This window comes from Lepidochelys kempii, chromosome 14, assembly GCF_965140265.1.
Source record: "Lepidochelys kempii isolate rLepKem1 chromosome 14, rLepKem1.hap2, whole genome shotgun sequence".
In the NCBI taxonomy this organism is placed as follows: Eukaryota; Metazoa; Chordata; order Testudines; family Cheloniidae; genus Lepidochelys; species Lepidochelys kempii.
In genome coordinates, this window is record NC_133269.1 from 35,594,265 (window position 1) to 35,610,069 (window position 15,805).

The 15,805-nt window shown below is 49.7% G+C and overlaps 1 pseudogene; it reads right to left on the bottom strand.

Moving 5' to 3' along the window:
• Positions 1-6,311: 6,311 nt before the first annotated feature.
• Positions 6,312-7,301, bottom strand: LOC140897487 (olfactory receptor 14A16-like; annotated as a pseudogene).
• Between the last annotated feature and the right edge of the window lie 8,504 nt (positions 7,302-15,805).

Genomic DNA, 15,805 nt, shown 5'->3' on the forward strand with positions numbered 1-15,805 from the left:
TCCCCTGTGAGGGAACAGATCCCTGTTTGGGCCCCTTCTCCTCAGGCAGAGGGGGGACTTGAACTGGCTACTGTCATATCCCAGCTGAGTGCCTTAACCAATGGCTTGAAGGAGACTTTTGCCTCCCCACCCCACCAGCTGTGTTGGGTGGAGTGACATATGCTCTCAGGACACCTACAGGATCGGGCCCTGCAGGTGAGCTCGGTGGGGAAACGTCCAACTTCATCTGCTTTGAGGTTCCCACTGGGGCTTAGCCGTGAGCTAGGCATCTGGGTGCCTGCCTGAGGCAGCAACTTAGGTGCCAACAGGGTTATTCAGCAGCTGAGTGTGGGGTTCTGTGGATCATGGGTGCGTCTAAGGCCTGGTCTACACTAGAAAGTTAGGTCGACATAAGTCAACTTGCATCGCTCTATCTGTGCATGTGTCTACACTTTTGCCTCTGGCTGACATAAGCACCCCGTTCAGGTGATGCAGTAAAACCACCTCCCTGAGTGGCATTGAGCCATGGTCGACCTACAGAGGTTGATGCTGCATGAGTGTAGACCAGGGGTCGGCAACCTTTCAGAAGTGGTGGGCCAAATCTTCATTTATTCACTTTAATTTAAGGTTTTGCGTGCCAGTAATGCATTTTAATGTTTTTTAGAAGGTCTCTCGCTATGTCTGTATATTATATAACTAAACTACTGTCGTGTGTACAGTAAACAAGGTTTTCAAAATGTTTAAGAAGCTTCATTTAAAATGAAATTAAAATGCTGATCCTGTGCCACCGGCCCGCTCAGCCCGTTGCCAGCCTGGGGTTCCATTCACCTAGGCCAGCAGCAGGCTGTGCTGGAGTCAGGGCTGGGGTCGTGGGGGGTGCAGGGGTCAGGGCAGGGGGCTGGGTGTGTGGGGGGGGGCTGCAGGGGTCAGGGCAGAGGGCTGGGGGGTGTAGGGGTCAGGACAGAGGGCTGGTGGTGTGGGCTAGGGTTGTGGGGGTGCTCCCAGCACCCTGCCCAGAGCAGCTCACGGCAGGGGGCTGGAGGGGATATGTCCTAATTTCACCCCCTTCCCCAAGGCCCTGTCCCCACCTCTTCTCCACCTCCTCCCTGGAGCAGCTAGCTGCTGCGGCTCCGCTTCTCCCCCTCCCTCGCAAGGGCCATCAGCTGATCTGTGGCAGGGAGGCAGAGGAGGAGAGGCAGGAACCCAGCACGCAGGGGGAAGAGGCGGGGGAAGGGGGAGCTTGCCTGCCCTGCAACAGTAGCCGGCAGGACCAAGCTTCTTCACCCTGCCCCCGCGGGGCTGGGGTGGGGGAGGAGGGAAGAGAAGAGTGGGCCGGGGTGGGCAGGTTTTTTAATGGCACACTGCTGGCTGCTGGGATCCCGGCCGCCGGCCCCGCTCAGCCCGCTGCTGGCCTGGGTTCAGCAGCGGGCTGAGCGGGGCCGGTGGCTGGGACCCGACAGGCAGCAGCGTGCCATTAAAAAGCGGCTCACATGCCGTCTTTGGCACGTGTGCCATAGGTTGCCGACCCCTGGTGTAGACATTGCATGACCTGTGTCAACCCTAACAGTCCTCCAGCAGCTGTCCCACAATGCCTCATTCCATGCAACAATGACTGTACTTGTCACAATGGTGAACTCAACTGCCTCGGGGAGACCAGAAGCCACACACCCTTTTTAAATCCCTGCGTATTTTTTGAAATGCCTTTTCCTGATTGCCCACCTAGGAGCTCTCCCTTGTTGTGTGCAGCTGCCCAACCAACCATGCCTGCTACACGCTCCAGGCACGCTCATAAGAGAAGAGGTAGAGGTACAACAAACAGAGGTAGAGTTTGTATCTGCTTTTCATCCCCCTTTGGGAGTTAGGAGGGCCATGTGGAGCAATCTGTTTATGTGCATAAGGATGTCCCTTGTATCCTCCTGTAAGATCCTGATCAAACTTTCATGGAAATACTCTGCAAACTTCTTCCGAAGGTTTCTAGGCATGGCTGCCTTATTCCTTCCTCTGCAGTAGGACACTTTTCCATGCCACTCTACAATGAGTTCGGCGGCCGCCATTGCAGTATACAGGCTAGCAACATATGGGCCTGGGCAGGTTTGAGACACCAGTAACAGCTGTGTTCTCTGTGCCTCTGTGACCCTCAGGAGTGAGATACCAGCTAAGACCACCACCACTTAGGGTGACCACCAATCCTGAATTGCGTGGGACAGTCCTTAAATGCAGAGTTCAAGACCCAGTCCTGGCTGCATGACTCCAGGACAGCATTTGTCCTGGATTCCCTGCATCACAGCTCCGTGCCTGCCCGAGGCTCAGGGGCGGCACCAGCCTCCTTCCGGGGGGTGCTGAGATGGGCGTTAACCCGCCGCTCGCCACAAGGACCCGCCCCCTGCTCCTCCTCTCCCTGTCCCCCCTCCCCCTGAGGCCCTGTCCCCTGGCCAGGCCAGAAGCCAGAGCCGGGCAGTAGTAAGAGCCACCCAGGGATCCCAGGCCACTGTGAGGAGGCCTGGACCCACCACCTGCCCTGAGTGGCATGCCCCAGGGGGTGGGGACATGGGCTGGAGGCTGCTCTCGGGCACCCCACCCAGAGCAGGCAGAGGGTCCAGGGCTCCCCACAGTGGCCCGGGCTCCCGGGGTGGCTCTTACCATGGGCTGGCTCTCACTTCTGGCCTGGCTAGGGGGTGGGGCCTTGGGAGAAGAGGAGGAGCAGGGGGGTGCGGGCTCAGGGGAAGAGGAGGGGCGGGGCTCGTGCATGTGTCCCGCTTTTGCCTTTTGAAAAGGTGGTCACCCTACACTGTCTGTGACAAATAGTGCCAATAATCAGTGCCCTTGCCCTATAATCATATCCCTGGAATGGGGCCTGAAATATTATAGCTTTGGGCAACAGAAAATCCTTCCCCCCCACCCCCCAGTAGGCCATACTCCACGTGGCAGGAGGTGGAAAGCGGTGTTGTACCAAGGTGATCCAAAACTTCCAGTGTCACTAAGCGTGTCTTCTTAAAAGTGTTGATGGGAATAAGGGAAGGTAGTTTTGAAACTTACCTTTCCCTTTCCACTGTGACTGTAAATGATACATCTGTCTCTTTCATCAGCAGCTTCTAGCATGGTGTCCTTTGGGGTGTGCCCCCTCTGCACCCACAGAAGGCCTGACCCTGATGAGGAGGAGAAAGACGAGGACAAGGGAGGACATGTTCGGTGAGATCCTGCAAGCCAGTGCGGCAACAGAGGGCCTGGAGGGCTGACGTGGCAGATGGCATGGAAAAGGGTGGAGCAAACAGGAGAATGGCCCAGGAATCCCAGCAGGAAAAGGAGAGGGAGATGCACCAGGACAAAATGGGCCTTCTCAGGCAGCAAACTCAAATGCTGCAGACCCTGGCTGACCTACTGATCTTCTGGGAGGGAGCAGATGTTCCCATGCCACTGTCCCAGCCTCTCTTTGAGGAGCCCCCACCACTGCCACTCCACGTGGGGTACAGGGTCAAGGGGGCAGAACCCCATGCATGGCCCTGAAGTGTCTGAACCTAGCCCTGAGAGTCAACAGAGCTTTATGGAGATTAAAAGTGTCTCTTTCCACAGGCTCCTGGGAACAGCCCTGCTCAGAGTAGTGACTCCTGGAGGGACCAGCACTAGCTGCTGTAGAGGGAGGGGCAGTGCCCCCCAATTAACAATTCTTCACTGACCTCCATGTCAGGGAGGTTCCCTGTGAGTTAGTGGCTGGCGGGAGACCTGCTCCAATGTGGTTTAATTCATTCTCCGATCTAATGTAAATGTGAAGGCTCTTGTGATCCCTGTCAATGATTCACCTTGATGGTCTCTTTGTCTGAGTGATACCTTGTGGCAGGGAGTTCTCCAGTTTAACTGTGTATTGAGCAGGGTTGGGCGGAGCCCACCCTGGAGTCACTGTTCAGAAGAGCGGAGCTGGGCCAGGCAGAGGAAGGAGGAGAGTAGGGAAGGAAGAAAGTGGTGGCCTGGGTTAGCCAATGGGAAGATGGAGGAGAGAATGGGCTGGTGTTTGGAGGTGGGGTGGAAGGGAAAAGTGGTGGTGGGCTGTTCCCTGGGTCTGGGGCCATGTCAGGGGAGTGGGGCTGAGCAGAGGAGGGGACCGGTGGGCAGAGAGGTTAAGCAGGGATCTCTGAGGAAGCTGAGTCACAAACTCTGGGTGGGGAACTTGGCTCTGGCCCATGGTAGGGGGAATCTCAAAGGACAGGGTCTGGAAAGGGCTGTGGGATGGAAGGTTGTGAGTGGAGAACAAGGGTATTAGGGACTGTGGGTGTTTGTTTGCGGGGGTCTGGGCTGTGTGAGACAGAGGGAGGGAGATACACAGGGACTAGGGTAAGAGGTGTTCAGTGGATGGAGGACAAGGTGGGAGCTGGAGTCAAAAGGCCTGAATCTCCCCTTCCTTAGACCAGCTGTACTGCATCATAACTCCACTCAGTTACCCTGGGGTGAGAGGGGAGTCAGCCCCATTGAATTACTCCTGACTGAGTATGGGTCGTGTCAGCCCCATTGCCTGCAATGGAGTTACTTCTAACTTGGGGCTCAGATCCTCACAGCAGGGTCTCCAGTGCTTGATGGTTACTCCACCAGAGTGCAGGCCAGATACCAGCCCTTTGGGGGAAATCAAGTTACAATGCTATTAGCCATAGTGTGTAGCTTTCCAGTTAGGCAAATCAGTCTTTGAAGTGGTTGGTGTGGTGCTAAACAGATTACAGTGTGCATGTGTATGGAGAGAGCATGAACTGGTTGAATGCTACCTCTGGCTCACAGGACCTAAGCTTCTGAAGGAGGAATGGTCTGGCCATCAAACCTGAGCCCCAAACGGGATCTGAGTTTGACTTTAATGGTGGGCCAAAATCTGAAACTAAAAGCAGGCAGCGTCTGCCTCTGTCCAAGGGTTTTTAATTTTCGGAAATGGCACCTGAGCACAGCAGAAAATTTAGAAGGTGCTGAAACTATTTTTGGAATGAAAATAGGTTACACATGCACATTCCTGCTGGGTGAGGAGGATGAGTGGGGGAACAGCAGGAGAGGGTGTTACCCGGCGGTTTTCTGAACCCAAAGCTCTCAGTAACTTGCGAGGCAGTGTCAGGAAATAAATCAATGGGGACACAGTGCATCCATCTGATAAGTGATTGATATAAACAGTGCAAACAAGTGTGCTTTCACTTAAAGCTTTTACTTTATTTAGTCTCCAGCACATACACACACAGGCAACAGGTTATGTTAGAGCACCCCAAACTATAATTACCCCAAGGTCTGGAGTGGTCCTTGAGTGTCCAGTGGCAGATTTACAGTGGCCAGCCTTCCGTCTGCTGCTGGGGAACTCAAGACGGGTTCACAGCAGAGTTCACTTAACCCAGATCGTGTCCCCTTCTTATCCTTACAAGTGTTACATAGCTTACCAGTCAAAACCAACCGTTAAGCAAGAAGCAGATGTTACAAAACACGTCACTGAAAAAAATAATAATGTTAGCAAGCAATTTTGAGCTGTTAGCCTTGCAGCTATATTTCCACATAACAGCAGTCAAAACTATAGCCAGACTTCCTGTTTTTCTAAGATGCAAACTTCAGCAATTTCAAACGAGAGCTTATCAGGAAGGAGGCAGGGTCATACTCACGTCTTGTGGTTGCTCAACCCCCTCCCTTCTGGCTTGCCTAGTTATTCTATGGTTACTACAAAGGTCTTAGAGCTGCTTTTAGCAATGAGCAAGATAATCAGGATTCCAGCTACTGGCAGTGGCCTGGGCATTTTGCTAGTTGTCAAAAGCTCCCCTAACAAGGGGTTTTGGGAGTAGCGACAGAGTGGTGATTAAAGTGGGGGATAAATGGTGTGGGTGGGTCACTTGGAGAGGAGTGGTAGCTTGGTGGAGTGGAGTGGAGTGGAGTGGAGTGGAGTGGAAGGGTGGGACACTGCAAAGGGGGAAGTGATAGTGAATGACAGGGGACTGGAGGAAAATAGGGGCAGGAGCAGAACAGGTATGCCTGACAGCCCCATATTTCCTTCCTGTGTGCGTGCCAATATCTGCCTTTACCATTCAATACAGCTTCAGCTATTGCCTTTTCTGGGGGACAACCTTAACTCTGTGTTAACTAAAGTTTTGTTTTCATTTGTTGCAATAGATAGATAGATAGATAGATAGATAGATAGATAGATAGATAGATAGATAGATAGATAGATAGATAGATAGATTCTTAACTAATTTAGCTGATGTAAGCCCAAAGTAACTCCATTAACTTTAGTTAACTTAGTTTGGATCATTACCACTCTGAATACAGCATTTTACATAAAGAGATTGCACATCACATTCCTGTGGAGACAATACTGTCTTCAGTTGATTCTATCTGTAAAGACACACAGAATGAAGCCATGGTAATGGGAGAAATCTGGAAATTTTATTCTTGGTTAATAATGTTCACCGAGTCAGTTTCCTCAGAGCACCTTTAATTCCCTTGTTCCTCAGGCTGTAGATGATTGGATTCATAATTGGTGGCACCACAGAACAGAGCACACCCACCACAAGATCCAGACCTGATAAACATGTGGAGGGTGGCTTCACGTAGGCAAAGAGGCAAGTGCAAACAAACAAGGAGACCACAATGAGGTGAGGGAGGCAGGTAGAGATGGCTTTATGCCAGCCCCGCTCAGAGGGGATTCTCAGCACCGTGGTGAAGATCTGAACATATGACACAACTATTAAAACAAAGCAGCTGATAGTTAAACATGCAAAAAAGGAAATAACCCCAAATTCATTGAGATATGAGTCAGAGCAAGCAAGCTTGAGTAGCTGGGGGATTTCACAGAAGAACTGATCCACCATGTTGTCTCCACAGAAGATTAACGCAAATGTGTTCCCAGTGTGAAGTGCAGAGCAGAAAATATCACTGATCCAAGCACTGGCTGCCATTTCAATACAAGCTCTCCTGTTTATCACTGTCTCATAGTGCAGTGGTTCGCAGATGGCAACGTAGTGGTCATACGCCATGATGGTGAGAAAACCAAGGTCAACAGCAGTGAAACAAATGAAGAGAAAGACTTCGGCAATGCACCCAGAATAAGAAATCGACCTGGTGTTCAATAGGGAATTGGCCATAGTCTTGGGGACAGTGACAGAGATGGATCCGAGGTTTATCATGGACAAATTCATCAGGAAGAAGTACATGAGGGTGTGAAGATGGTGGTCCAGGGCTACAGCTGTAATAATGAGGAGGTTCCCTATCAGGGCTGCCAGGAAAATCCCTAGAAACACCACAAAGTGCAAAATCTGCAGCTCTCAAGCCTGAGAGAAGCTCAAGAGAAGGAACTCAGTCACAGTGGTTTGGTTGGACATGTTCCTGCTCAGGACATTGTGTGCTGCCTGTGAAGGGAAGGGCAAGGGCAATGTCAGGATAGAGCGCTCCTGCCTCCTCACGTCTGATAATCACACCAATATTCAGGTGCATTATCACACCAGTGTAAATTGGTATAGTTCCCTTAACAGACGGCTCCGTTTCCACCAGCTGACTATCCATCCAAGATGTGGCTTGATAAAAAGCAGTGTAAGTATGGAACGAGTTGCAGTGTAAGTATGGAACAATCTTAGGAACGACGGTCCTGCTATTGCAACAATGGAGAGCTGTTTTAGGAGAGGAGAATGAGGCTCTGTTTGCACTTTGAGCTAGGGGTGTAATTCCCAGCTTGCACACACACACTCGCAGTGGGTCAATGAGAGCTGGTACGAGTATGAGTTGCAGGGTAGCCTGGGCAGTGTCGGTGGAGGCACAGCTGAGCCCTGATGAGTACGTTCCCGCAGGGTACAGGTGGCTTTGTAGCTGTGTGCTCACTGCCACTGCCCAGGGCCCCACAGATACTCCTGCTGTTTGTACTCATGCTAGCGCCCATCAAGCTAGTGCAAGTACGTGAGCTGGGAATTACACCCCTAGCCCTTAGATTAGACAGAGCATAGAAGAGTTTGGCTTGTTTAGCCAAGCAAAACACCAGCTACGGGGGGATATGATCACTCTCTGTAAATAGATCAGGGAGGTGAACACCAGGGAGGGAGAAGAGCTGTTGGTGCTAAAGGAGAATGTTGGCACAAGAACAAATTGGGATAAACTGGCCATTAGTAAATTTAGACTGGAAATGCACAGAAAGTTTGTCCCCGTCAGAGGAAGGAAGGCCAGGAGCAGCCCTGGGAGCAAACAACCCAACTAGAGTTAACATGGGGATGGGTCAGTTTATGATGGAGATTATATGACGGGGTTGCCAGTGGTAGAGAGGATTGGACTTGATGATCCAGGTCCCTTCCGGTCTTATGGTCTTATGACAAACAGCAGGCTCACCACTTGGACAAGAAACTACATTTCTAAACCACCAACACCGTGTGATTCCCTTGCCCCATGGAAATAGGACACGGACATGCCCAGTGCACTGAGCACCAGGTCATCTCTAATAATTCCACTCTCCCTTTCCCTGCCTTGTCTAGTTGCACTGTGAGCTCATGTGGGGAGTGGCTGTGTCTCACTGTGTCTATCTTCAGTATCCCTGTCAAGAGCATTGGTGTTTAGCTGGCAGCAGCGTGGGGCAGAGGATCTGATGCTAGAATAGGAGAGCTGGGTTCTGGTCCCGTTCACCTCCTTTTGGTTCTTGGGTTGGGTCAGGATAGCCAGACATTAGCGGGCTAGTTCAACTCTGACTCTAAATTGAAAGGTGCTGGTGGGTTTAAAACACATTCTGGGGCTACCAGCTTTGCTTGTTACTCAATTTTTATCATCTACTTGTTATTCCTTTGAAACAGAAATAAGCACAGTTGCAATAGCACAAATAGGTTGGAAATCATGGCATTATTCAAAACTATTGATGTGTCCCACCCTTGCTAACAACTCCATTTCCAATAAGGGGTAGTTGGAAATTTTCGTTCTAATTTTTGTTTTCAAAACCAGGATTTTAAACTAAACAAAAATGTCTGGGAAAGTGTCTGTGATACTATTTTTTTTATAAATTGGAAAACCCAGTTTTCTTTTGTTTTCAAATTAAAATTTTTAGTTTTCAAGTGTTTTCAGCTGAAAAAAATAGTTTTTGGCTGCCAAGTCTCCAAAACTTTTCTGATTTTGGGTTTCTGGTGCAAAGTCAAAATTTTCCACTGATTTTTTTTTTCTGACTGGATCTAGATGTATGACTAAATAGATAGCAAAAGCCTTACAGAGTTCAAAATGTAATTTACATGGAAGGTCTTACATATACTCTGTATATTAATCCCCAAATATATTTAATTGAAATAGTGAACTTACTGCGCAGGTCATTGTGGATTTTTCCCCAACTTGTGTTGCATTCGATCCTCCAGCGCCAGGATTCTTTGGTCATTATCTATCTAACTCAATTGTTAACACCACTGGAGTATCTAGAAGCCAAAGGTTAAACTATGTAAGAGTATTTTCTCCCCTCACTCTTAGATTGATCTGATAGAGCTCGGCTCAGACCTATTGCCCTCTGCAGATGAGCTGTGTGCAGCTAGCATTGAGCTTCACTGACATTAAAGGACTGGTGCTGTGGAAGGTGACTTATCCATGTCTATTTTCGGACTTATAGGACTCGCTCCCCGGAGCTCTGCACAGCTCAAAAGCAGAGGCCCAGAGGCAAAAGTTCAAAGAGTCAGAGAGAAAGCCAAAAGGAGACTTTCTTCACACCATACATGATTTTATAGACCTCTGTCATATCTTCCCTTTGTCGTCTCTTTTCTAAGTTGAATAAGCTCAGTCTTTTAACTCTCTCCTCATATGGAAGCTCTTCCATACCTCTAATCATTTTGGTTGCCATTCTCTGTACTTTTTCTAACTCTAAACTTCACATAACAGAAGGACCAGGGGTCACCCAATGAAATTAATAGGAAGCAGGTTTAACACAAACAAAAGAAAGTACTTCTTCACACAACACACAGTCTACCTGTGGAACTTGTTGCAAGGGGATGTTGTGAAGGCCAAAATTATAATGGGGTTCAAAAAAGAATTAGATAAGTTCATGGAGGATAGGTCTATCAATAGCTATTAGCCAAGATTGTAAGGGATGCAACCCCATGCTCTGGGTTTCCGTAAACCTCTGACTTCCAAAAGCTGGGACTGGACGTCAGGGGATGGATCACTCAATGATTGCCTGTTCTGTTCATTCCCTCTGAAGCGTCTGGCACTGGCCGCTATGAGAGACAGGATACTGGGCTAGATGGATCATTGATCTGACCCAGTATGGCCGTTCTTATGAACTGCACACAGATCCCCAATCCAGTTCATACAGCTTAGCCCTGGTCTACACTAGGACTTTAGGTCTAATTTAGCAGAGTTAAATCGATGTAAACCTGCATCCGTCCACACAATGAAGCCCTTTTTTTGACTTAAAGGGCTCTTAAAATCGATTTCCTTACTCCACCCAAACAAGTGGATTAGCGCTTAAATCGGCCTTGCCAGGTCGAATTTGGGGTTCTGTAGACACAATTCGATGGTATTGGCCTCCGGGAGCTATCCCAGAGAGCTCCATTGTGACCACTCTGGACAGCACTCTCAACTCAGATGCACTGGCCAGGTAGACAGGAAAAGAACCGCAAACTTTTGAATCTCATTTCCTGTTTGGCCAGCGTAGCAAGCTGCAGGTGACCGTGTAGAGCTCATCAGCAGAGGTGACCATGTCGGAGTCCCAGAATCGCAAAAGAGCTCCAGCATGGACTGAACGGGAGGTACAGGATCTGATCACTGTATGGGGAGAGGAATCTGTGCTATCAGAACTCCATTCCAGTTTTTGAAATGCCAAAACCTTTATCAAAATCTCCCAGGGCATGAAGGACAGAGGCCATAACAGGGACCCGAAGCAGTGCCGCATGAAACTTAAGGAGCTGAGGCAAGTCTACCAGAAAACCAGAGAGGTGAACAGCCACTCTGGGTCAGAGCCCCAAACATGCCACTTCTATGATGAGCTGCATGCTATTTTAAAGGGTTCAGCCAGCATTACCCCAGCCATGTTGTTTGACTCCTCCAATGGAGATGGAGCCAACACGGAAGCAGGTTTTGGGGATGAAGAAGACGATGATGATGATGAGGTTGTAGATAGCACACAGCAAGCAAGCAGAGAAACTGGTTTTCCCGACAGCCGGGAACTGTTTCTCACCCTGAACCTGGAGCCAGTACCCCCGAACCCACCCAAGGCTGCCTCCTGGACCCGGCAGGTGGAGAAGGGACCTCCGGTGAGTGTACCTTTTAAAATACTATACATAGTTTAAAAGCAAGCATGTGAAAGGATTAATTTTCCCTGGCATTCGCGGCTCTCCTGGATGTACTCCCAAAGCCTTTGCAAAAGGTTTCTGGGGAGGGCAGTCTTATTGCGTCCTCCATGGTAGGACACTTTACCACTCCAGGCCAGTAGCACGCACTCGGGAATCATTGTACAACAAAGCATTGCAGTGTATGTTTGCGGGGCGTTCAAACAACATCTGTTCTTTATCTCTCTGTGTTATCCTCAGGAGAGTGAGATATCATTCATGGTCACCTGGTTGAAATAGGGTGCTTTTCTTCAGGGGACACTCAGAGGTGCCCGTTCCTGCTGGGCTGTTTGCCTGTGGCTGAACAGAAATGTTCCCCGCTGTTAGCCACTGGGAGGGGGGAGGGTTGAGGGGGTAGCCACGCGGTGGTGGGAGGCAAAATGTGACCTTGTAACGAAAGCACATGTGCTATGTATGTAATGTTAACAGCAAGGTTTACCCTGAAAGAGTGTAGCCATTGTTTTATAAAATGTGTCTTTTTAAATACCGCTGTCCCTTTCTTTTCTCCACCAGCTGCATGTGTTTCAATGTTCACAGGATCTTCTCCTTCCCAGAGGCTAGTGAAGATTAGAAAGAAAAAAAAACGCACTCGTGATGAAATGTTCTCTGAGCTCATGCTGTCCTCCCACACTGACAGAGCACAGACAAATGCGTGTAGGCAAATAATGTCAGAGTGCAGAAAAGCACAAAATGACCAGGAGGAGAGGTGGTGGGCTGAAGAGAGTAAGTGGCAGGCTGAAGAGAGTAAGTGGCGGGCTGGAGACAGGGCTGAAACTCAAATGTGGCGGCAGCGTGATGAGAGGAGGCACGATTCAATCGTGAGGCTGCTGGAGGATCAAACCAATATGCTCCAGTGTATGGCTGAGCTGCTGCAAAGGCAGCTGGAGCACAGACTGCCGCTACAGCCCCTGTGTAACCAACCACCCTCCTCCCCAAGTTCCATAGCCTCCTCACCCAGACGCCCAAGAATGTGATGGGGGGGCCTCCAGCCAACCAGCCACTCCACCACAGAGTATTGCCCAAAAACCAGAAGGCTGGCATTCAATAAATTTTAAAGTTGTAAACTTTTAAAGTGCTGTGTGGCATTTTCCTTCCCTCCTCCACCACCCGTCCTGGGCTACCTTGGTAATCATCCCCCTATTTGTGTGATGAATGAATAAAGAATGCATGAATGTGAAGCAACAATGACTTTATTGCCTCTGCAAGCGGTGATCGAAGGGAGGAGGGGTGCGTGGTTAGTTTACAGGGAAGTAGAGTGAACGAAGGGGCGGGGGGTTTCATCAAGGAGAAACAAACAGAACTTTCACACCGTAGCCTGGCCAGTCATGAAACTGGTTTTCAAAGCTTCTCTGATGTGCACCACGCCCTCCTGTGCTCTTCTAACCGCCCTGGTGTCTGGCTGCACGTAACCAGCAGCCAGGTGATTTGCCTCAACCTCCCACCCCGCCATAAATGTCTCCCTCTTACTCTCACAGATATTGTGGAGTGCACAGCAAGCAGTAATAACAGTGGGAATATTGGTTTCACTGAGGTCTAAGCGAGTCAGTAAACTGCGCCAGCGTGCCTTTAAACATCCAAATGCACATTCTACCACCATTCTTCACTTGCTCAGCCTGTAGTTGTACAGCTCCTGACTACTGTCCAGGCTGCCTGTGTACGGCTTCATGAGCCATGGCATTAAGGGATAGGCTGGGTCCCCAAGGATAACTATAGGCATTTCAACATCCCCCATCAGTTATTTTCTGGTCTGGGAATAAAGTCCCTTCCTGGTTGCCTGTAGCTGAACAGAAATGTTCCCCACTGTTAGCCACGGGGAGGGGGAGGGGCTAGCCACGCAGTGTGGGAAGGTAAAATGTGACCTTGGAATGAAAGCACATGTGCTATGTATGTAATTTTAACAGCAAGGTTTACCGTGAAAGAGTGTACCCATTGTTCTATAAAATGTGTCTTTTTAAATACCACTGTCCCTTTTTTTTTCTCCACCACCTGCATGTGTTTCAAGGATCACAGGATCTTCTTCTTCCCAGAGGCTAGCGAAGATTAGAAGGCGAAAAAAACTCACTCACGATGAAATGTTCTCTGAGCTCATGCTGTCCTCCCACACTGACAGAGCACAGACGAGTGCATGGAGTCAGACAATATCAGAGTGCAGGAAAGCACAAAATGACTGGGAGGAGAGGTAGCGGGCTGAAGAGAGTAAGTGGTGGGCTGAAGAGAGGTCTGAAGCTGAAAGGTGGTGGTAGCATGATGAGAGGAGGCAGGATTCAATGCTGAGGCTTCTGGAGGATCAAACTAATATGCTCCAGCATATGGTTGAGCTGCAGGAAAGGCAGAGGAGCACAGACCGCCGCTACAGCCCCTGTGTAACCAACTGCCCTCCTCCCCAAGTTTCATAGCCTCCTCACCCAGACGCCCAAGAACGCGGTGGGGGGGCCTCCGGCCACCCAGCCACTCCACCCCAGAGGATTGCCCAAGCAACAGAAGGCTGGCATTCAATAAGTTTTAAAGTTTTGCCCACACTGCCAGGGCCCGTGCTTTGAGAGAAGTCTGTGTCCATGTCCTCATGACTCTCGTCACCACGCTGATGTCGCCTCCTCGCCCGGTATCGCTTTGCCAGGTTCCGGTGCTGCATATACTGCTGGATAATGCGTGTGGTGTTTAATGTGCTCCTAATTGCCAAAGTGATCTGAGCGGGCTCCATGCTTGCCATGGTATGGCGTCTACACAGAAAAAAGGTGCGGAACAATTGTCTGCCATTGCCCTGACGGAGGGAGGGGGCGACTGATGACATGGCTTATAGGGTTGGCTTACAGGGAATTAAAATCAACAAAGGGGGTGGCTTTGCAAGAAACTGAATGGCCCCCTCAAGGACAGAACTCAAAACCTCAAGGATAGAACTCAAAACTGGGTTTAGGAGTCCATTGATTTCACAGAGGGAGGGAGGAGAAAATGAATACAAAACAAATCTGGTCTATTTCTTGTTTTGAGCCCCTTCATCTATCTTTATACATCTTGCTGGCAGCAGACTGTGCAGTACGACCACTAGCCATCATCATCTCCTGGGAGCTCGGCAGAAGACTGTGCAGCATGACTGCTGGCTGTCGTCTTCTGCTGGCTGCTGATTAAAAGACAGTGCATTGCTGGTAGGACTCAATCACCATGAGACGAAACTTAAAAGGGAAACGACCTGGCTGAGTCACTCCCATGTTTGCCCAGGCACCCCTGACCTCATCGAGGTCAGTTAAAAGAGCACCCTGGACTACGTTGACGATGGCTACCAGTCATACTGCACTGTTTTCTGCCAAAAGGCAATAAGCTGCTGCTGTGTAGCAATGCAGTACCACGTCTGCCAGCACCCAGGAGACATACGTGACGGTTACCTGAGCGGGCTCCATGCTTGCCATGGTATGGCGTTTGCACAGGTAACTCAAGAAAAAAAGGCGTAAAATGATTGTCTGCCCTTGCTTTCATGGAAGGAGGGAGGGAACGGGGGCCTGACAATATGTACCCAGAACCACCCGCGACAATGTTTTAGCCCCATCAGGCACTGGGATTTCTACCCAGAATTCAAATGGGTGGCAGAGACTGCGGGAACTGTGGGATAGCCACCCACAGTGCAACGCTCCGGAAGTCGACGGTTGCCTCGGTACTGTGGACACACTCCGCTGACTACAGGCACTGAGAGCATTTGTGTGGGGGGACACACAATTGACTGTATAAAAACGCTTTCTACAAAACCGACTTCTATAAATTCAACCTAATTTCGTAGTGTAGACATACGCTTAGATGCTTGTGCCAAAACATTGCCACTAGCGGCCTAGAGGGGTGAATGGTCCCTGTGCAGGCAGCAATGAATGCAAGGCTGGGCGTTGAACACTCCAAAGCTCAGGCCTGGTTGTTTCTGTTGTTTTTGTTTGGCCAATGATGAAAGAGTGGCCAACTGTAAATTTTGAGGCTGGGTAAATTTCTACTTCTCAAAGCCTTCAGCTGGCATTTTCAAAGGGGCTTAATTTTCAAAGGTGCTCAGCTACCATGGACTGTCAGATATCCAGCAAATGGAATAACCTTTAACTTATACCCAAGTGGGAAGCAAATTAAACTGTGTGAACAAATTGATCTGTCTCAGCCCCCAAACTCCTGCTTTTGAAAATCCCACCAGGCACCTACATACCTTTAAAAATCTGGCCCTTCCATGTTCTAAAATCACTGGCCTTGACAAAGCCTCAGTTAGTGGCCCAGGCTCCCTATTCAATGAATGGGAAGAAACAGGTGCCTAACAATGGGATCCACACAAGTCAGCATGCGGGGCCCAGAGGCACCTAAGCTAGCCAATGTGAGATACAAACCAGAAGGGTGTGTGCTAAGCTGTGTCCCTGTTGCAGTATAAGGTGCCTCAGTCCAGGTAGGCAGGAAGCGTCCATCTTGGCTTGTGATCCACAATTGGGAACCCTCTCCTAGGGTCAGTCATATATGGTATTTTTTTGCAACGAGGAGGAACCCCTCCCTCATAACTGTCAGACCAGTGGTTAGGGTACTCACCTGGGATATGGGAG